Raw genomic sequence first — 21,723 nt, 5'->3', positions numbered from 1 at the left:
AACGCCACTAACCACCCAGGCTTGGGTAAGGAAAGCACAGAGGAAGTGCACGGCACCGTACTGGTGGTCACAGCAACTGGACGCTGTAACGTGTGATTAGTGCTGTAGGATAAGTCGGGCGCTAGATAGCAACCATACACCTTTCGCGAACAGACATTCAATAGGGAAGGGGTATCCAAGGACGACTTGCACTCACAACAAACATTCGTAAGCAAATGTACACTAGCGCATGGCCGTGCGGTCATGCGCAGTTTATATAGTTGCAGCACAGGAAGTGGCCACAGAAACTTTGCCCTTCCAAGACCTGCCAAGAGGACCAATGGAATGTGCTGCAGAGCCTGAGCACATGACCCTCGATCTCCAACGGGAGATCTTGCCCTGGGCATGGTCAGTGTGTGCAGACAAGGACTTAGTCCCAGAGAAGTCCGCTCGCTGCTGACCAGCACTGGCTTTAATGGCAGAAGCTGAAGAAGCAGCAGTAACTCTCTGTACAGAGTGAGACTGAGCAAGACGCTGGGACCGACGTCCCTGCTGAGCAGACTCCACTGCGGCTGGATAAGCATGGGAGAACGCAGCGGAGATGGCTCGAGATTCCCCCTGTGCAGAAGCAGGAACTCGAGACCTAACACCTCTTCTCGTGTAAAGCACCATGGAATCAATGGTGCTATATAAATAAATAATAATAATATATATGTAAATATACATACAGTATGTGGGTATTTAATTCAGACAAGTCTGTGTTTAAAAATTACTGGGAGAAGGGGAGGGCTGACAGAAAAAGAGAAGGCTGACTTATGGAGAAGGTTTCTTTGTGTTGCTTGTAGTAAATGTAATTCTGTGCTAAGGTGCATATAGCCTTTAACTTTTATTAACATTAACATTTAGAGAATGTATTTTCAATGTTTGATGGTTTTAAAATTAACGACATAAATTGTGAGGCAAAAAAATCATGTTACTTTTATTTTGTGGATTGATGATACTAAATATGTATAGTTTCTCATTTTAGCTGTTCCTACTGTGAACAGTAAAATAGCCATCTTTGCAATGGAAGCATACGGACTTGCAAATAAGCATACGCAGTCATGGTCAAAAGTGCTGGCACTCTTAAAATTGTTCTAGAAAATGAAGTATTTTTTCCACAAAATTTTTGTAATTACACATATTTCATTATACACATGTTTATTTATTTTGTGTATGTGGAGACACAGTGGGTCTCCCGTGGTCATAATGCTACTCAAACAACACAGGGTGTTAGGTCTCGAGTTCCCACTTCTGCACAGGGGGAATCTCGAGCCATCTCCGCTGCGGTCTCCCATTCCTATCCAGCCGCAGTGGAGTCTGCTCAGCAGGGATGTCAGTCCCAGCATCTTGCTCGGTCTCGCTCGGTACAGAGAGTTACTGCTGCTTCTTCAGCTCCTGCTATTAAAGTCAGTGCTGGTCAGCAGCGAGCGGACTTCTCTGGGACTAAGTCCTTATTTGCGCACACTGAGCATGCCCAGGGCAATATCTCCCGTTGGAGATCAAGGGTCATGTGCTCGGGCTCTGCAGCGCATTCCATTGGTCATCTTGGCAGGTCTTGTAAGGGCAAAGTTTCTGTGGCCACTTCCTGTCCAGCAGCTATATAAACTGCGCATGACCGCACGGCCATGCGCTAGTGTACAATTATTGTGTGTGTGTGTAGATGGATGTATGTCGATGGATGAAAGCTCCTAAGTATCCCTCCCTAGAGTTGTTGATTGCTCGCGGATGATGGTAGCTCTCTAGCGCCCGACTATCCATCTGTATGTTACACACATCACAGCGTCCTATAGCTGTGCCTGCCAGTACGACGCCGTGCGCTTGCCTCGCGCTTTCCATACCCAAGCCTGGGTGGTTAGTGGCGTCCGTCAGTGCGGCATCGCACGCACTCTTGTGCTCATATATTGCAGAAAAGGTTCTTTTCACACCCAGTTGCGGTGTTGTGCCAGCAAGGGTCTAATCGGACTTCAATCCCTTTTGGGGTTAAGTTTGCTGACTACTTGCTCGCGCTCTATGTGCGGTACCGCGGTCCTGTGACTTAACAGGATCGCTTTCTTCACGTTGGGTGAGGTTTAACCCACGTGTTTATACTTTTAAGTACCGCCATATAGTCTGTCATGTCATGGAAATCTATTTGCCTGGTTTTTCCTCCTCTGTTTTGCAAGTCAACAAACTAGCTGGCCTGGGCAATGTGTAATTAGCATATCAGCAAACATTATTGCTCAATGACCCTGCATGAAATAAGAGTCAACATTTCAGACTCTTGTCCAACTGAAGAAAAAACACATACATTCAAAAGTCAACATATAGATAACAGTCTATTCCTCCTGGCTTGCTGAAAATAGACATCTGGCTAATTAAGACAAAATGTTGAGTGGCCACAGTATGCATTGGAACAACACAAAAAAAGAGAGAAAAATGGCAAATTGGATATATTTCCCACAAAATCCCCAAAATGGGTTGGAAAAAATTGTTGACACCTTTACAAAATTGTGAGTAAACAACTTTTCTTCAAGCATGTGATGCTCGTTCAAACTCACCTGTGGCAAAGTACAGGTAGAGCAATATGAAAATCACACCTGAAACCAGATAAAAAGGGGAGAAGTTGACATTGATATTCCTTTGTCCATGGTGTACAACATGATCATGAAGTTTACAACCCATGACACTATAGCTAATCTCCCTCGTCATGACCAGCAGAAAAAAAATGATGAAAGTTTGCAATACAGGATAGTATGAATGGTGGATAAGCAGCCCCAATCAAGTTCCAAAGAAATTCAAGCTGTCTTGCAGGCACAGGGTGCATCAGTGTCAATGCAAACTAAACCTCAACATTTGAATTAAATGAAGTGCTCTGGCAGGAAACCCAGAAGGACCCCACGGCTGAAACACAGACATACAAAGCTAGACTGCAGTTTGATAAAATATATGTGAGTTAGCCAAAATCCTTCTGGGAAAGCATCTTGTGGACAGATGAGGCAAGGGTAGAGCTGTTTGGTAAAGCACATCATTCAACTACTTACCGAAAATGGAATAAAGCCTACAAAAAAATGAACACAGTACCTACAATAAAATATGGTGGAGGTTCAAAGATGTCTTGAGGTTGCTTTGCTGCCTATGGCACAGGGTGCCTTGACTGTGTGTCTGTTATAATGATATGTAAAGATTACCAAAGGATTTTGGATCGCAGTGTAGTGCCCAGTGTCAGAAAGCTGGATTTGCATCCTAGGTCACACTAATGATCCCAGACATACTTCAGGAAACACCCAGAATTGGATGGAAACAAAGTGCTGGAGAGTTTTGAAGTGGCCACCAGTGAGTCCGCATTTAAATCCCATTAAACACCTGTGGAGAGATGTTAAAGTTGCTATTAGGAGAAGTCACCTTTCAAATATGAGAGACCTGAAGCAATTTGCAAAAGAAAAGTGGTCCAAAATTCCAATTGAGTGGTAAAAGAACCTTGTTGATGGTTATAGAAAGTGAGTGATTGCAGTTATTTATTCCAAAGGGGCCAACAATTTTGTCCTGCCCATTTGGGTTTTTTTTTAATTAAACTATGTCCAATTTGCTATTTTTCTCTGTTTTTTGTGTGTTATTCCAATACACACAAAGAAAATAAACCGGTATATAACAAATTGTGTAATTGCAATAATTTTCTGGGAAAAATACTTCATTTTCTGTAGCAATTTCAAGGGTGCCAACACTTTCGGCCATCACTGTACATGCATATATAGAGTATATATGTGTATATGTTTGTGTGTCTGGGTAGTTGCTTTTCCAGCTATGTCACCAGCAGGGGGTAAGTAAGTAGTTTAGACAAGCATATTGTCCAGTCTGTACTAGTCATGGTTTTTTGCAGTGAAATATAGGAAGTTAGCAGATTGTCCCTTCTTCAGTTTTCTTTCAGATTTTTGGAATACTCGGCTGTGAGTGTAATTGGTTTGCCTAACTAAATAACTAAGATTCCCAGAGTCAGCTGTGGAGAGTGAATTTTGCATGGCCGTACACAGGGTGCATTGTGCTGGCACAATGATGCTCTCAGTCTGGTGATGGCACGTGGGAGAACGTTCAGAATGACATTTTCCAGTGTTTATCAACAAATATCGTAGAGCGAGAATTCGCTCCATCCTTATGAAGTAATGCATTATCTGCCTTCCTCCCCATTATTGTAAATTAAATGATTATTGCTCCCAGAAACAAAAACCGGAACAAGGAGATGTCTCTAGAATAAGCGCATCAACGGCCGAATGGTAGAGATTATGTCTGGGCTATTGACTTAACATGCATGGCAATCATACGAGCAGAGAACACAGAATAATTTGAAAATGAGGGAGGGGTGATCTGTGTATAGACTTATTGGTGTAGTGTTGTCATTGCAACTCCTACCTTGCTTCTAGGGATCAGCATTGGGCATCGGTACATGGACATAATCCACATTACTGACATGGCATATATTATCCCATTTCTACATAGACTTATCCTGCCAGGTCCCAGTATGTATAATGTATTTATGGAATTTTATGGAATTTTAATTGACAAAATCAATAGTTCAGGTGAATATATGAAACTTTGCAATATATCTTATTACAGAAATGTCCTTCTTTCTCCAGTTATGTGCCACAAATTCTCTTCTCTTCTGCCTCAGGAACTTGTTTTCCACTCCTTCTCAAGACAAGACAGACTACCAACACATTGAGGTGTAAGGTTACACCTCTTTTATAGTCTATGGAGAGGAGAAGATTGGGAGAGAAGTGAGGTGCAAAGAGAGAAAATAGGCAGAGGGAGACAGACAAAAATCATGTTGAGCTTTCTAACAAGTCTTTTACATTACCCCACAGATGATGTCACACCTGCCCAGTTCAGTAGTGCTGTGTATTGTCACCCATACTGCTGCAGCTTCTGTTTGTGTGCTGACTAAGGAGACATCATAGTAGCTAATGTCAACCGATCTCTCTCTGATTGCAAATGTAGGGATAATGCAGAGGGGAAACCTGGTGAAAATTCAGGATACACATCATATGTCTGGAAGTAGTGGTATTATTCCTGTTCTTACACATGAGAGCTTATTCTAAAAAGTTACAAAAGGGGAACCTGTCAGCAGGATTGTGCTCAGTAATCTACAGACAGTGTCAGGTTGGAGCCATTGTACTGATTAAAATGATACCTTGGTTGATGATATCCGTCTTGTGGTTGTTGTTTAATCTTTATTTTCAGATTTGAGTTAATGATATGCTCGTGCTCCGGGGCGGCCTTTGGCGGGGCTTCGTGTGGTGCTCTGCTTAGATATGCACCTGTATGGCTTCTGACAGGTCACTGATCCCTCACTCACCTACCCCCTATTTTACATAATGAATATTATATATACAGTGGGGCAAAAAAGTATTTAGTCAGTCAGCAATAGCGCAAGTTCCACCACTTAAAAAGATGAGAGGCGTCTGTAATTTACATCATAGGTAGACCTCAACTATGGGAGAAAAACTGAGAAAAAAAAATCCAGAAAATCACATTGTCTGTTTTTTTATCATTTTTTTTGCATATTATGGTGGAAAATAAGTATTTGGTCAGAAACAAACAATCAAGATTTCTGGCTCTCACAGACCTGTAACATCTTCTTTAAGAGTCTCCTCTTTCCTCCACTCATTACCTGTTGTAATGGCACCTGTTTAAACTTGTTATCAGTATAAAAAGACACCTGTGCACACCCTCAAACAGTCTGACTCCAAACTCCACTATGGTGAAGACCAAAGAGCTGTCAAAGGACACCAGAAACAAAATTGTAGCCCTGCACCAGGCTGGGAAGACTGAATCTGCAATAGCCAACCAGCTTGGAGTGAAGAAATCAACAGTGGGAGCAATAATTAGAAAATGGAAGACATACAAGACCACTGATAATCTCCCTCGATCTGGGGTTCCACGCAAAATGCCACCCCGTGGGGTCAGAATGATCACAAGAACGGTGAGCAAAAATCCCAGAACCACGCGGGGGGACCTAGTGAATAAACTGCAGAGAGCTGGGACCAATGTAACAAGGCCTACCATAAGTAACACACTACGCCACCATGGACTCAGATCCTGCAGTGCTAGACGTGTCCCACTGCTTAAGCCAGTACATGTCCGGGCCTGTCTGAAGTTTGCTAGAGAGCATTTGGATGATCCAGAGGAGTTTTGGGAGAATGTCCTATGGTCTGATGAAACCAAACTGGAACTGTTTGGTAGAAACACAACTTGTCGTGTTTGGAGGAAAAAGAATACTGAGTTGCATCCATCAAACACCATACCTACTGTAAAGCATGGTGGTGGAAACATCATGCTTTGGGGCTGTTTCTCTGCAAAGGAGCCAGGACGACTGATCCGGGTACATGAAAGAATGAATGGGGCCATGTATCGTGAGATTTTGAGTGCAAACCTCCTTCCATCAGCAAGGGCATTGAAGATGAAACGTGGCTGGGTCTTTCAACATGACAATGATCCAAAGCACACCGCCAGGGCAACGAAGGAGTGGCTTCGTAAGAAGCATTTCAAGGTCCTGGAGTGGCCTAGCCAGTCTCCAGATCTCAACCCTATAGAAAACCTTTGGAGGGAGTTGAAAGTCCGTGTTGCCAAGCGAAAAGCCAAAAACATCACTGCTCTAGAGGAGATCTGCATGGAGGAATGGGCCAACATACCAACAACAGTGTGTGGCAACCTTGTGAAGACTTACAGAAAACGTTTGACCTCTGTCATTGCCAACAAAGGATATATTACAAAGTATTGAGATGAAATTTTGTTTCTGACCAAATACTTATTTTCCACCATAATATGCAAATAAAATGTTAAAAAAACAGACAATGTGATTTTCTGGATTTTTTTTTCTCAGTTTGTCTCCCATAGTTGAGGTCTACCTATGATGTAAATTACAGACACCTCTCATCTTTTTAAGTGGTGGAACTTGCACTATTGCTGACTGACTAAATACTTTTTTGCCCCACTGTATATATTTTTTAAAAATCAACTTCTGCAGTCAGGCAGCGGCGGCACCTGAGCTGCAGCATGATCACATCTATAATGTGTATAGCCATCCAAGATGGAAACAATTTTTTTTCTCTAGCTGCGCAATAGCATCTATCAGATTTTTTATTTTTTTCATGCGCTAATGAGTACCATCAAAAAAATTATTAAATACACATTATAGATGAGATCATGCGCCTTCCTGCAGAAGGTGATTTTTTTCAAAAAAAAAATATAATATTCATTATGTAAAATAGGAGGCAGGTCACTGAGGGATCAATGATCTGATGAACACCACAGAGCACCACATAAAAACCCCCACAAGCAAGAGCATATCATTAACTCAAAAATGAAAATAATGATTAAACAATAACCACAAGACTGATTTCATCACCAGGTATCATTGTAGTCAGTATAACGGCGCCGACCTGACACTGTCGGTAGGTTACTGAGCACGATCCTGCCGACAAGTTCTTTGAACTTTGAAAGTATAGTTACATTTTAAATGGGATGTATGCACCTAAATAACAATGGCCTACCAATGCGTGATTGATGCAGAACTGATCACTGGTAATGGCACTTATGAGTGTGAAGCATGGGTTTTTTTTCAAAATGAAAGTCTTTGATAGATTCAAAAATATTCCAAAGGAGTTTATTTTACCCCGTCGTTTTCCTCAGCAAAAGAAAATAACAAATAAGTAAAAATCCACATTTTACTCAGCATAAGCCTTTTGCGTCAGGCTGTTGCATATTCCTTTAACGTGGCCACAAGCAAGACCCACAACTATCCACCATTATTGCTGCTAAATGGTACATTTTAAACACATGGAAGTTCCCGCAATTCTTTGCAGCAGTCACTATATAACCCCAGCGGGCTCCTGGCCGGTCTCCTATAAGGTCAGAGCAGACGCTGTGCTGCACCTGGACTACAGCAGGTGAGTGAATGGGTTCTATTCCAATGCTAGTATACATGGATACATTTTCCTCGGTATTGGTGCATTGTTCCTAGCTGGCAACTCCGAAAGCGAAGGAAAAGTCCATTAGGTGGCCAGCCTAACCAGAAAAGGAGAAAAATGAGAAGCATTCACAGAGAAACGGTCAGACTAGAAAAAATCATGTACCTCTACCAGGTGTACAGACATCAATAAACCATTCTACCTCTTCACCATGAGAGTAAAGGGGCCGTAGGAACCCAGTAAGTGTTGTGACTTCATGATGGTTTTATGCCCGCTTCATCCATGAGTCCTTTGTTATAAGTGAGGCTAAGTTGTATTATCGGGCACACCCCACTTGTTACAGCATTTATGGGTCAGATCCCAATGAACCAAGAAGCCTTTTATTAACAGAGATCAGCAATTCAATTTACACTGCTCTGTCCAGTCCTCTGCAGCGCCTCCAGAGGAGAAATGAAGCATTGCACGTTTTCTTAATAAAACCGATGTCTGCTCATTGTACTCATTCTCTTTTCTGTAAACTAGATGAGGAGAATGTTTCACCAGTAGCATGGATTATTAACATAGTAACATAGTTAGTAAGGCCGAAAAAAGACATTTGTCCATCCAGTTCAGCCTATATTCCATCATAATAAATCCCCAGATCTACGTCCTTCTACAGAACCTAATAATTGTATGATACAATATTGTTCTGCTCCAGGAAGACATCCAGGCCTCTCTTGAACCCCTCGACTGAGTTCGCCATCACCACCTCCTCAGGCAAGCAATTCCAGATTCTCACTGCCCTAACAGTAAAGAATCCTCTTCTATGTTGGTGGAAAAACCTTCTCTCCTCCAGATGCAAAGAATGCCCCCTTGTGCGTAAACCCCTTGTGAAAGTAATTTATGCTGAAAAGCAGCTAATTTGGTGACATACCGCATTTTGGGGTTTATAAGATGCACCAGATTATAAGATGCACCTTAAATTTTGAGGAGAAAAATGGGGAAAAAAAACTTTTTTTTAATGAAATGGTGGTGCTTCTTACAATTTACAATTCAGGCGTTTATTGCTTACCGGGGGTGGTGGCTGCGGTGAAGCTGGGTCCCAGGGTCGCTGCTGGTGTTCGGTGTTGCAGGCTTCAGGGTCGCTACTGGAGGAGACTAGAGTGGCGTTGTGGATGTCCATTGGTGCGGGGGCTCCACCGACATTTTATGAAAGCCCAGAGCCCCCACACTGTTTACTATGTGGTGGACTCCGGGAAAATGGCTGCCGGGCGGCACATGTGCAGATGGGGATCTTGGTGCCGAGATCTCCATCTACGCCGCATAGGTTCATAAGATGCACCCCATTTTCCCCCTAATCTTGTGATCATAAAAGTGCGTCCGAAAAATACGGTATGTCCTCTGTATCATTGTCAATTTCCATAAATAATTTATATTTATATTATGCTTGTAACTTAACCATTCTGACTACCTCTTGAAGCTCATCAAGAGAATGCCAAGAGTGTGCAAAGCAGTCATCAAAGCAAAAGGTGGCTACTTTGAAGAACCTAGAATATAAGACATAATTTCAGTTGTTTCACACTTTTTTGTTAAGTATATAATTCCACATGTGTTAATTCATAGTTTCGTTGCCTTCAGTGTGAATGTACAATTTTCCAAGTCATGAAAATACAGAAAAATCTTTAAATGAGAAGGTGTGTCCAAACTTTTGGTCTGTACTGTATGTGGCATAGAATAAAGCAAAGAGCTGAATACTGCCGGGTGAGATTTTCCCACTGCACTATAACATTTATTGTGTTTGTAAATGCAATTTGACATTAGTACAGAGGTAAACCTTGGGGGATGCCCAAACCGAGCATTGATTTATGAATGAGGATTGTTAGGACTTGGTTCTTTTCTAAACTGTCAGTGACATTGTAAGTGGCGTAAAAGGACCCAAGACATTACGATGTGCCACTGGTACATGTACAAACTCGACTTCCACAGTTTGGCAGGGAAATGATATACATATATTGATTAAATATATGGAAAAATAATTCAACTAAAGGGGTTGTCTGGTCCAAATCTATAAGTCAGCTGTCACTCAGACTTATGAGTCCCCTCAGCGCACACATTGAGGCGGTACCGGTATGAGTTACACATACAGCTGGCCAGAACCCGTCAAGTGGGTGTGGTCTCGCTCCATACACTTGGCTAGTGACGTGGCCGGCCAGTGGCATGGCCAACTAGAGCGCGCGCCTTTGCTCCATACAAGTGTTGGGAGCGAGGCCACTCCCTCTGAATGAGCCCTGGCTCGGAGTATGTATAATACATACATACCCTCTGGTCCTGCCTCCTGCAAATCCTCGTAGCGCACAGTGACTGCACTAGGGGGACTCATAAGTCCGTAGTCACACAGAGTGATGGCAGACTTATCAATTTGGACCTGACAACCCCTTCTTATAGTGAGGAAAACAATCAACTGTACACATTCCTATAATGATTCATATAACATCCTATTTATTCATTTCCAGTTTATTTGCTTCCACGTGCCATTTATTTTATTATGGGGCAGAATAGGAGAAGACTTCAGTTTCTGCAGTCCTTTACTTTCTCCCTGCTGATCTCACCTCTACAAGCAAAGGAGCAGAGACAAGTGTAACGTCAGTCCGGGGCGGGCATACCATTGGTCCAACCTATTCAGTTGCAAAGGGGCCCAAAAGATAAAGGGGCCCACTTCTAACTCTAAAGCAGCAAGCAGCTCCTGTCACAGACACATAAAGGGCCCCATGTACTGTTCTTGCACAGGGGCCCACTTCAGACTGCGCCCCCTACTGACCTCAGTAAAGATTACTCTGGACCGTGTTTGTATTTCACTTTGATTTAGGCCATATTCAGATGTCCATCTTTACAAGTTTGAGCCATGTTTGTCATGGATAGAACACATATTTTTTATAATTATTGTGGCTATTCACAACTCTGGTTTGTTTTTTTTTGCAGCCCACAAAAAATAGACATGTCCGTTTTTGATCTGAGCCATGGATCAAAATCACCTATTGAGCTGTATGGCTCCATGATCGTAGTGGACAGTATGTGGATTCTTTTTTGCATGCGTTTTGCCGTGTTTTGCCGACGCATGTGTCGTTTCTATGCTTGCGTTTTGTTGCGGAAATGCAACCTGTAGTAATTTCTAGCAGCGCTTTTTTGCGGCAAAAAAACGCATTGCTGTCTATGTAAACGCATGCATTTTTAAGCACATGCGTTTGCATGCGTTTTTAAATGCATACGTTTCAATAGAAAAACACCAGAATACACTCTGATTAGCCACCCCCCAACCCTAACCCTAACCCTAGGGATCCTAACCCTAACCCTAGGGTTTGGATCCCTAGTAACCCTAGGGATCCTAACCCTAACCCTAGGGATCCTAACCCTAACCCCTAGGGTTAGGGTTAGGATCCCTAGGGTTAGGGTTAGGGTTAGGATCCCTAGGGTTAGGGTTAGGGTTAGGATCCCTAGGGTTAGGGTTAGGATCCCTAGGGTTAGGGTTAGGATCCCTAGGGTTAGGGTTAGGGTTAGGATCCCTAGGGTTACTAGGGATCCTAACCCTAACCCTAATCCTATCCCTAGGGATTCTAACCCTAACCCTAACCCTAGATATTTCTGTTTATAGTGGGTTTTCTAGTTGTTTTTGATGATTGGCATCTGTCACACACTTCTCATCATGCGTTTCAAAAACGCAAATGCGGTAAAAAACACATGTAAACGCGTCAAAACGCTGCAATTTTTTTACCACATGCAAAAACGCATGTGTCTAAAAAACGCAGTTTACATGCGTTTTTTGCACCACATGCGTTTGCGTTAAAAATGCTGCGTTTTTTAATGCAAATGTGAAACTAGCCTTAAACAGGTTTTCCCACAAAGTTTATTTTAATTAATAGATCTTGGAATAATAATAATTTCCACAATCGGATGTGTTAAAAATAAAATGTTCCTGTGCTGAGACAATCTTATAAATGTCCCCCTGCTTTGTACTGTGTAATGGCTGTGTCTAACCATGCAGGGACATGGTCTGATCATGCACAGCTCCTGGGCAGGGGGGCAGCAAAAATAAGTATACAGGCAGAACAGCAGTGATCACAGCTGATTCTTCTTGTGAGGCATTTCACTGCCTGTTTATAAGCAATGTTTTACCTGAAAGAAAGAATCAGCTGTGATCCCCTGCTGTAATGTCTGTATACTCTCTCTTGCCTCTTCCCCTGCCCAGGAGCTGTGGTATGATCAGGCCACGTCCCTGCACGGTCAGACACGGCCATTACACAGTACACAGCAGGGGCACATTTATAAGATTATCTCAGCACAGCAACATTTTTTTTAACACATCCAATTCTAGAAATTATTATTATTATTATTATTCCAAAATCTATTGATTAAAATGTTGATTAAAATTAACTTGGTCAGTGTGAAAACCCCTTTAAGTGGCGATCAACCATGCATTCACTTTCAAAGCACCAGAAGATGTATAACAGCTGGGAAACAGCATCTAATTCATGTCTGATTGATATGTTCTTTTATGATTAAACAACAAAGAACTTTTATTAGTTCAATTCAGTTTTTTATTTAACATTTTCATTAGTCCTACACTCCCTGACAGAAGTTATGTCGCTTATCCATGTTATGTAAATAAAAGCTTATAACCTGACGTTAAATTCATCAAATATAGATCAGTTAATGGACACAGAATGGTCAGATTTTGGCAAGACAAAAGTTTTGTTGCCTGGTCATATAATTATTATTATTATTATTATTATTATACATTTTTATAGCGCCATTTATTCCATGGCGCTTTACATGTGAATACGAGGCAAATATAGACAAATACATTAAACATGAGCAGATAACAGGCACACGGGTACATAAGGAGGGAGGACCCTGCCCGCGAGGGCTCACAGTCTGCAGGGGATGGGTGATGAAACACTAGGAGAGGGTAGGGCAGGTTGCACGGCGGTTCAGTAACTTCAGGATCACTGCAGGCTGTAGGCTTGTCGGAAGAGATGAGTCTTCAGGTTCTTTTTGAAGGTTTCTATGGTAGGCGAGAGTCTGATATGTTGGGGTAGAGAGTTCCAGAGTATGCGGCAAGCACGGGAGAAGTCTTGGATGCGGTTGTGGGAAGAAGAGATGAGAGGGGAGTCGAGAAGGAGGTCTTGAGAGGATCGGAGGTTGCGTGTAGGTAGGTACCGGGAGACCATGTCACAGATGTATGGAGGAGAAAGGTTGTGGATGGCTTTGTATGTCATTGTGAGGGTTTTGAACTGGAGTCTCTGGGTGATAGGAAGCCAGTGAAGGGCTTGACATAGGGGAGAGGCTAGGGAATAGCGGGGAGACAGGTAGATTAGTCGGGAAGCAGAGTGTAGGATGGATTGGAGCGGTGCCAGAGTGCTAGAGGGGAGTCCAGAGAGTAGGAGGTTGCAGTAGTCGAGGCGGGAGATGATAAGGGCATGCACTAGCGTTTTTGCGGTGTCACGGTCAAGGAAAGCACGGATCCGGGAAATATTTTTGAGTTTGAGACGGCAGGAGGAGGCAAGGGCTTGGATATGTGGCTTGAAAGAGAGGGCAGAGTCGAGGATCACCCCGAGGCACCGGGCGTGTGGGACTGGGGAAAGTGAGCAGCCATTGACATTGATGGATAGGTCTGGTGGAGGGGTAGAGTGAGATGGGGGAAAGATGATGAATTCTGTTTTGTCCATGTTCAGTTGTAGAAAGCGAGCAGAAAATAAGGCTGAAATAGCAGACAGACAGTGCGGGATTTTGGTAAGTAAGGAGGTGAGGTCAGGTCCGGATAGGTAGATCTGCGTGTCATCAGCGTAGAGATGGTACTGCATACCATGGGACTCTATGAGCTGTCCCAAGCCAAAAGTGTAGATGGAAAAGAGTAGGGGTCCTAGAATAGAGCCTTGAGGAACACCGACTGACAAGGGGCGAAGTGAGGAGGTGGTGTGGGGGAGGGAGACACTGAATGTTCGGTCTGTCAGATATGACGAGATCCAGGAAAGGGCCAAGTCTGTGATGCCAAGAGATGAGAGAATTTGTAGCAAAAGGGAGTGGTCCACAGTGTCAAAGGCAGAAGACAGGTCCAGGGGAAGGAGGACAAAGTAGTGTTGCTTGCTCCTGGCAGTTAGTAGGTCATTGGTGACTTTAGTTAGGGCAGTTTCAGTTGAGTGATGGGAACGGAAGCCTGATTGTAACCGATCAAAGAGGGAGCAGGAGGAGAGGTGGGAGGATAATGCACCCAATCCTAGTGTACATCCTCACCTGTGCTCAGTAAATGATCGTTTAATTAGTGTGTGTGTATAAAAAGAAACCCAGCACCCCAGACCTTCAATTAAACTGCAACTTGAGCTCTGACATGCCAAAAATCCACCCTGCGACCAAAGCCTGGATTATCAAGAGGCTGAAGACCAGATCCACTGCAGAGGTAGCTGGCACCTTTAATGTGTCTAAGTGTCAAGTACAAAGAATTAAAAAAAGATTTTAAAAGACTGGAAATGTGTTTGACAAGCCCAGGTCTGGCAGACCCCGCAAGACAACTGCTCAGGAGGAACGTTTGTTGGTTAGAAAATCCAAAGCAAGCCCCTCTTCCACTGCAGCAGAGCTTCAACAGGCCTGGCCACCTCGAGTCACTGTGTCAACTAGAACAGGTTGTAGGATTCTGTCTCGAAATGACCTCCTTGGTCGAATCAGTGCCCAGAAGCCAGCACTAAACAAAAGACAAATAAATAACCGTGTGGCATTAGCAAAGTCCCGCAGCCTGCTTAACGGATGGATGCAGGAAAAGTGGCAGAAGGTGGATTTCTCTGATAAATCTTCAGTAGAATTACACCACAGCCGCCTCAAATACTGCAGGAGACCTACTGGAGCCCATATGGATCCAAAATACACCCAGAAAGCAGTTAAATTTGGTGGTGGAAAGATCATGGTCTGGGGTTACATTCAGTATGGGGGTGTGTGAAACATTTGCAAGGTGGAAGGCAATATCAATAGCCTAAAATATCAAGAAGTATTAGCTACCTCTTATATTCCAAATCATAAAAGGGGTCAAATTCTGCAGCAGGATGGTGCTCCATCTCATACATCCATCTCTACAACAAAGTTCCTCCAGGCAAAAAAGATCAATGTGCTCAAGGACTGGCCAGCCCAGTCACGAGACATGAACATCATTGAGCATGTTTGGGGTAGGATGAAAGAGGAAGCTTGGAAGACAAAACCAAAGAATCTAGTTGAACTCTGGGAGGCATGTAAGACTGCATTCTTTGCTATTCTTGATGCCTTCATTAATAAATTGTATGAATCATTGTTGAACCGCATAGATGCAGTCCTTCAAACTCATGGAAGTTACACAAAATATTAAATATGACTCTAATAGCACCACAACTTCATTCACCAATGTTATGCAACATGTATTTGTATTTTAAGTTATTTGTTTGTATAGCACATTACTTTCTGTGGGCGACAAAAGTTTTGTCTTGCCAAAATCTGACCATTCTGTGTCCATTAAAAGATCAATATTTCTGCATTGATGTCAATTTATTTTCTTCACCTAAACCACATTTTTAAGAGTTTCAGCTTTCAAAAGAATAATTTATACAACCAATGGATGAATTTTCCATCAGGTTATTAGCTTTTATTTACATAACATGGATAAGCGACATAACTTTTGCCAGGGAGTGTAGACAGAAACTACAGACATCTGCAGTTGATCAAATAAAATAAAAAAATCAGTACTTAGTTGTTCAAAACCCACAAATCCAGAGCGGCAGCTCTTGTCGTCCATGATGTTTGCTGTTCAATTCTCGGCCTTGATGATATACCCTACGTGCATGTGACTATTGCAGCTAATTACCGTATATACTAGTGTATAATCCAAGATTTTCAGCACATTTTTTGTGCTGAAAACACCCCCCTCAGCTTATACACGAGTCAATTGTCCAGAACACTGGCGAGGAAAGGGGGTGGTGTAGCAGCAGCTGGAGCCGGCGGATGTGGCACAGTGATATCTTTGTGAAGAAATCGGGTCGCATCTTATAATCCAAATGTAGCTTACCAGGGGAGTGGCAGCTGTGGACTGGGGTCACAGGAGACAGTGTTGCTGCTGCAGGAAGGCAGTGCAAGGCTGCAGGCCCTGGGCTTAAATAAAATATCATCAGTAAGTGCTATGACTGCTGCTCCTTCTGCTGTGTCTACGTACCGTTCCGGGCAGCGCTCCTCTTCCAATGCGGTCGTGCCTGCCACAGGTTCCGCTTCTGGGTCCGCTGCTCTGCTTCCTCCCTGCCACTCTGTTCGTCTTGCCGCTGATTCCTCTGCTGCGGTCACTGCCGCCGCTGTTCCCGGGCTTCCAGTCCTGCCTTCTTCTCCTCGCTCAAGATGCCACGCTGATTCCCCATCCTCTCGTTCTACCACTAGGGGGCCTCAGTGTGGTGCTCTTCCTCATTCATTCTCCCGGCCTGTTTCTGCTCCATATAGGTCACGGGCACATGCTTCCCTCTCGTTTTAACCCTTTCTGCTTCCTCCCAGCAGTCCCTGCGTCCCAATCAGGTTGCAGCACTGGGTATATCAGGCGTCTCCACCATTCTGGCGATGCCTGATTATCGTGTGCAGTCCATGCATGCTTCTGGCCCATTACCTGACCCGTTCAGTTTAATTGGTTCTTCCAAACCTTCTTGTTCGGATCTGTTTGTCTGTCTACACTTTAGTTCTGTCCTGTGTTCCCTTCTTCCTGAGCCGTCCCTCTTGGTTCCAGCTGTTGTGGTATCTGACTCCCTTGGGCCTGCTCCTTACGATCCCTGTATAGGGGTTTGTCTCCCAAGTCCGCTCGCCCATGGGAGCATCAGTGCCATGACCCAGAGGGTCCATTCTTGTTCCACGTCTCGTCCGCCATTCTAACAGTGAGACAGGAGCAAAGTCCCCACTCTATACATGGATTTCCCGGCTGTGGGCTTCAAGAAAATGGTCGCTGAGGAGGCGCATGTGCAGATTTATGTCTTGGCTCATCATTGAGACGAAATCTAAATCTGCGCATGTGCCGCCTGCGGCGGCCATTTTCCTGAAGCCCATCATCGGAAAATCAATGTACAGAGAGGGGAATCCGCTTCTGCCTTGATGCCCACATTTTATTAAAGCCCAGGGCCTGCAGCATGGCACCGCCGGGACAACCCCTCCTCCCTGCTCTGGGCCTGCAGCATCACCCCACTCCTGCCACCGCCAGCTTTCTGCAGCTCGACCCTGCCTCCTGTGACCTCGCTCCACTGTTGCCACCCCAGTAAGCTACCAAAAATTATGCCCATACTACAGACTCTCATTTTATTAAAAAAAAACATAAAAATTTCCTAAGTCAAAAAGGATGCATCATTGAGTACTTGCATTATGTAGCAACTCATACCCAGACCTTTATTGGACAATGTTCTTACAAGCGTAATTCTGTCTTGTTTCAATTACACATTGATTAGTTACATAGAGAGCAGAGTAGTCATATCTTATGTCCGAAAACCATAGCAGTCCATAGCTTTAATATGTCGGATAAAGCATATATTTATACTGCACTTGTTAACAATGGAAAGGCACTAGTGGAAGGGTTAATGGCTCGATAAGTCCTCAGATCAAATATATGCTAGCAAAGGCAATTGAGTTGATAGATTGCAGCATCTCTTTGCAGAGGAGTATTGATCGAACGTGGTCCGCCAAGTCCCATGGCCCTAAGGACGCTACCATTATATTGCCTCCGGTGGTCTATGTTTTGTTTAAATATATAGTCCATTCCTGCCTCTCGATTGTCCTCGGTCTCTCGGCTCTTGAGGAGCACCGTCATATTACACACGAGTATCAATGTCCTAATTTTTTTATTTCATTTTTCTTTTTTTTTCCCCTTTTGCAAAGAATTGAACATCCCTAGAATCATTAGGTTACATACACACAGCATTGAACCGTTGGCATGAGCTCCAGCGAGTGCGAGAGACTGGGCTGGGAGCGAATCTAGACGTGTGTAACATTTGCATCGGCTTTCTCTGATTCGTAGAGCAGGTGACGGCTGCTCTTAGAGGCAGTCCGCACTCCTCTACCACTCTCCAGCCTATGTCAGAGTGCATGTTCCATTTTTAAAATAGTGTCTCCTTTCTTTCTCTCTCTCTCTGGCTTATTCGCCTCTGAGGTCACGACATTTATTTAACCGGGGACATTTTTGGGGGTAAAAGCAGAGAGGGAGAAAAACACACAAAGAAATTAAAAGGATGCAGGAGCTGCAATAAAAAAAAAGGATGAGACTGGGCGAAAGGACGTTAGATTGGCATCGCCTCTTGATGTACGTATGACATTAAAATGGAAGGTGTTGAGCTCTGTTGCATGTCTATGTCTTGTTTTATCATATTTATTATTTGGATGGTGATTTTGTAATATTTTGATTATTGTGCCAGTTTGTGACTTACGGAAGTGTTGCAGCCTGGCAGTGCATGCTGGGAATTGTCTCCGAACGTCAGTTCGGCATTTGGGTGCCATGAGACAACATTTGGGGCAGAGGATGACTGTGGAGGTGATTCTCCATTGTTCTTTGTACTCGAGAGCATCGGTGCTCGGAGGAAATCCTCTAAGTCCAGCACTTTAGAAAGAAAGGTGCGTGAAGGCACAGAACAAGTGCAGAAATAATACTCCGATCCCTGAAATGGGTACCAATGATTTATTTATAGGTGCAGTAATAAGTCATCAGGTTTATCGCATCACTCTCAAGATCCATTCACTTTTACAGTCCGGTCTTGTTGGATATTAATTGGAGACAGGTCTTGGAAGATAACACAAGGGCGCAGGTTAGATCTGACGATTCTTATGTGTTTCATTGCTTTGGTTGCATTTCGTTACTGGGTGAGGATAAAACACTTGATCATGGCATTGTCCGGGCTGTGGATTCTAGAAAAGTATTGTTACCGCAAGCATTTGTGCGGCGAGGAGGGAGAGGACCTACAAAGGCGTCGAGAAAAAAAAAACTCTTAAGACTGTAAAAGAATTGCTGGCATTCTGTCTCCGCACGTCACGTGCGTGGCTGGATCACTTGCTATTCTTCAGGCACCGAGAGGACTGAAGATGAAAGTCTCGATGTCACAGCCTGTTTTCACCACCGCTTCTGGAGATCTTACTTATCGATTTAGGGAGGGAAGGAGGGCACTGCAGGCAATCGAGAGGGGGGGACGGTGCCTTACTTGACACCGTGTGTTCGCCTTACTTGACACCATGTTTTTTTTTTTTTTTCAATCTAATCCAAAAAGATATCAAATAAACGGAGAAACGGAAGTGGGGAGGAAGGTAATGCTGGAAGATAAGAGGGGAATTCTTAAGGGAGGCTTGATTCTTGCTTCATATGTGGGTGTGTGTCCCCAGCCTGCGCTCCCCAACCCCCACCGACGTCTGACCTGCAAGGGCTGAGTGTCAGCGTCATGCAAATACTGCATTTCTGCAGGTTCTGGAGAGGGAGGATACTAGAGAGAGTTATTGTTAATGTGGAGTGCAGAAAATACCAGCCTACTGCACCCCCTCCAAACACAACTGTTCTGAGTCAGCAGCATCCGGCATTTGCTTTTTTTTTTTTTAATGTGTGTGTCTGAGCGTGTCTGCAAGTGTGTGTGTCTGTCTGTGTGTCTGCGCGTGCCTATGGAAGGTGAAAGCCAGTCTGTGACAAGCAAAAGGTATGTCTGAGAGCGAATCCAAATCTCACTGATTTCAATATTTGGGAGCATCAGATGTAGTCTCCAAGGAGGATGGGTCTAGGCGACGGGGGGATGCAATTATGTTAATGCCATATCTGCGGAGGGCACAGATTCCTCATTTTAATTGTTCGTCTGTAGTCTGTGTTCAAATATTGCATGTAAAATCATTTTCCGATAACGTTCGGAATAGGCTCGCTTGCCGGATTTTACTACATCTTTTCTTTTTTTTGCTAACGAAACACTAAAACGACAAAAAAATAGCTGATTTTTTTTTTCATACTGACTGGCACCTTCTAAGCCTACAGGACAGATTCTGTTATTTCCTTATACTATACTAACGCTTTGTTTCTTATTTTTTTTCTCATTCCTTTATGTTTATATTTTATGCAGAACGAGAAGTTTTTCGGAAGGACGCGGATTTCTCCATTCGCCGGATCCTACGCTATTTTGGTTTGTTACAGTCGACAAGACCTCTCTGGGCCATTGATTGAAAAATGTATTTTCGGGAGGAAATGACAAAGGGAATGCACCTTAATTGGAAATAATACTCCTGTGGCACAAGGCTTTCTTAGGAAATGAATATGCCGGGATTATGGTCTATACCCCTAGCCGGCTAAAGCCCCCTGGTGATAGGAAAGTGTTCTCAGCTCCTTTTCGTTGTTCCTTGTCTGTATCAGCTGCGCTGCTTAAGCTTGTGTGTGCACAGCTCCCGATCTCCTGCAAAAGAGAGTATTCTTCTCAAATAAGATTAAAAAATATGTGTGGAATCGTCCTTAAAGAACCCCATATCCCAGGGCCCAGATAGCAACAGGATATGGATGTAGGTTGCAGCATCTCCCACACTGACTCGTCACATTTTGAGGATTTCATTCTTCTTACTGTCTCCTCTAGGCTCTGGGATTAATGCTTCACTGTGTTTGTGTTTTTATATATTATTCACACTGATCTATCGTTGCCATTTTTCCAGTCGAAAGCGAATAAAAACCTTTACGAGACGAGAGCAGCGGAGTGATTTTGGACTTTTCCTAGTCCCTGAGACCCTAACTTGTGAGGATTTTTCAGCATTGATCACAAGTTTGGCTCTTGGGACCTAGGCGGAGGGGAATCAGCAGCTCTGGACTGTGATATTGATGCGTATCTCTGATATGGAGGGAATAAATCGTGTCCTTGTATCTGTTCCTGTGTTTCAGATTTGTTTTTTTTTTTTTTGTTTTTTTTGGGGGGGGGGGTTGGAAATGGCAGTAGATGTGTATTAAATAATATGTTTTTTTGTTTAAATTAATAAAATATGATATAGCTGGTTTACAAATGTCTTGTTTTTTTCTCATTTTCTACTTTTAACAATTCCAAGCAATATCGTTGTGTTTTCTTGTCTCTGTGTCATGATATTCTAAAAATGTCATTAAAGTCAACACATTTTATTGGCACCGTGTGGTGGTTTTATTTAAATGCAAATATAGGGTGTATATAATATAAGGTGTACATAATATCTTTATCTATCTACCTATCTATATATGTATGTATGTGTATATATATGTTAAATAGATCTATACATATACTTACTGTATGTGTATATATATATATATATATATATATATATAAAATATTATTATTATTATTTATTATTATAGCACCATTTATTCCATGGCACTTTGCATGTGAGGAGGGGTATACATAATAAAAACAGGTACAATAATCTTGAACACTACAAGTACAGGAGGAGAGAGGACCCTGCCCGCGAGGGCTCACAATCTACAAGATTGTGATATATATATTTATATATACGTATTTTTTTATATGTGTGTATATATATACATATATATATATACATATATGTATATATTTATATATATGTATAATTTATACCGTATACGCTTTCTTTATGTATATTGACTGCGGTAAAGAAATGGCCATATGACGTTAAAATATATTGTTTCCATCTTCTTATAGTTATAGATTTATTAATAACCTAATTTAACAGCTTATTATTCCATAGATAGCTATAATTGAAGCATTGCCATTCAGTCATCTAGCCCATGCCTATCTTGAATCTGTTCCCTTAA

The 21,723-nt window shown here is 43.0% G+C and overlaps 1 long non-coding RNA gene across 1 annotated transcript in view; it reads left to right on the top strand.

Annotated features, from left to right (window-relative positions):
• The window catches only part of LOC138672685 (uncharacterized), a 758,018-nt gene extending 736,937 nt beyond the window's left edge, over positions 1-21,081 (top strand). Inside the window, exon 10 of the long non-coding RNA XR_011319764.1 lies at positions 20,051-21,081. This is a non-coding gene — a long non-coding RNA (uncharacterized lncRNA). The remainder of the gene's footprint in view (positions 1-20,050) is intronic.
• The last annotated feature ends 642 nt before the right edge of the window (positions 21,082-21,723 follow it).

This window comes from Ranitomeya imitator, chromosome 3, assembly GCF_032444005.1.
Source record: "Ranitomeya imitator isolate aRanImi1 chromosome 3, aRanImi1.pri, whole genome shotgun sequence".
Taxonomy (NCBI): domain Eukaryota; kingdom Metazoa; phylum Chordata; class Amphibia; order Anura; family Dendrobatidae; genus Ranitomeya; species Ranitomeya imitator.
The sequence above is the reverse complement of the archived record's forward strand: the minus strand, read 5'-3'. Positions and strand labels throughout refer to the sequence as shown.